Source organism: Rhagoletis pomonella, unplaced genomic scaffold, assembly GCF_013731165.1.
Source record: "Rhagoletis pomonella isolate Grant_MI unplaced genomic scaffold, Rhpom_1.0 Rhpom_scaffold_00003, whole genome shotgun sequence".
NCBI lineage: Eukaryota > Metazoa > Arthropoda > Insecta > Diptera > Tephritidae > Rhagoletis > Rhagoletis pomonella.
In genome coordinates this window covers 3838148-3840021 of record NW_023458557.1, presented here as the reverse complement: position 1 = coordinate 3840021, position 1874 = coordinate 3838148, and positions in this window count along the sequence as shown.

Below are 1874 nucleotides of genomic sequence, written 5' to 3'. Positions count from 1 at the left end.
TAATTGGAATTCTGTGTAATTTTGCTATGAATTTATGTTTTATATCTAATAGGCAACATAGACGGTGCGTCTGATAGAGCTGGGATACTATCGATAGTACCGCCACTCGATAGATTTCGAAACGATCGTTGAAAACATCGATAGTATCGATAGTACTATCATCGTGAGAGGTATTGAATTGAAATACTAAATTGCTTGAAAATTAAATAATTAATAAATTTATAAAATTTATAAATTACTTTGTAAATTAAAGAGATTATATAAAATTGTTTAAATTTGAGTGCATCAAAAAGAACTTCTTATAATAATAAAATAAACTTATTAATTTATGCGTCTGAATTATATATGTATATACTTATATACATATACTTGCATCCACTTGAATAGCGACAGGCAAAATCTGAATTTATTTTTTATATGGAAAAATTTATTTCGGATTTTAATTGCCCCTTTTGAAGTGCAGAGAAGAGAAATTGGCTATAATAATATATTTCTAGTACTACAAAACAAACAAAACAAAATGTATTCGTTTAAATTAATAACTCATACTTATAAAAGTTCAACTGAGATCAAATACGGAGGCGCATATCAAAATCCGGACAAAGACAAATTTTAACATTTTACCATATTATAAGAAAACGAATAAAGTACTGGTCAAAATAACAGCACCACAACATTTTTAGCAGTCTTGACTATTTTGTTGTTGGTTTAGTGTCTTCTAATTTTTTATAAAAGTTGTACAACACATAAAAATATACAAAATCATTAAAATTTTAAGCTTTTTAATTCGAATTTCTATACAAATTTTGTGTAAGCGGCTTTATAGCTTATTAAATTTTACTATAACTCAGTGTAAGCTTATAGTTGCTAAAAATTCCAATAACTAAAATTTTTTTTGGCGACTGTATTGTTAATTTTCTTGGATAAAAAAGACAATAATTGAGGAATTCACAACGGTGTCGTAAGTGTCGTATTGTTGTATGTTGTAAACTTTAAAAGCTTATATAAATGTTTAGAGAACTTGAAACCACAGCCAACTATTTTTAACACTGCGGAAATGCATAATATGACTTTGATGGTACTTCTCGAACCCAGTTAATACATTTTTAGACGTTTAATTGACGACATACAACAATATAATACCCAAACAATAGAATACCCCAAATGTAATGTTAAGAGATGTAAAGAATAGAGAAGTTTCGCTAAAGCCGACATCGATAGTTTTTAAAAACTATCGATAGTGGCGACAGTTTTCGGTCAGTTTGCGTTTGTATTTCATGCTATAAGCATTACATGCGCGAGCTGTTTTGCTGAGTACACACCCTGTGGGGAAAATCTCTAGTTCTGAACTGGTGCGCTTCTAGTACATTTCGACCCAGTACTGGTTCGCGATAAATCTCTTTTGCATGTAAGCAACTGGCGAATTTAACATGGTGATGTCCTGGGAAGTGTCAATTGCCGCCACTGCATCCCTTTATCGATAGTTCCGAATTAGTCATAAATTCTATAGTTCCGAATCAGTTCTGAAATCGACAGACGAAAGAAAAAAGTATAATGATTTTTCAATCTTTTTGGTTCTTCCGTGTGTGCGATTTTAAGTTATTTTGGAAGAAATGTGTTTTCAATTTGAAATTAATTTTGGTTGAATGATTGTAAGAAATGTACGTTTACATACCTTTATCTGTAGCTGAGTTTGCAGAGGTGCTCGCTGTTATTTCTTAGATTCCAGACGGTCCCTAGATGTTGAAATGTTAACACCAATTTTAGTTTTGTATTACCAAGCTTTGAAAAAGCATCTGCGAGGCGCAGAATAGTAGCGTATTTGAACGAAAATGCCGCCGAACACATATCTATGTAAAGTAAAAAAGCCCCCC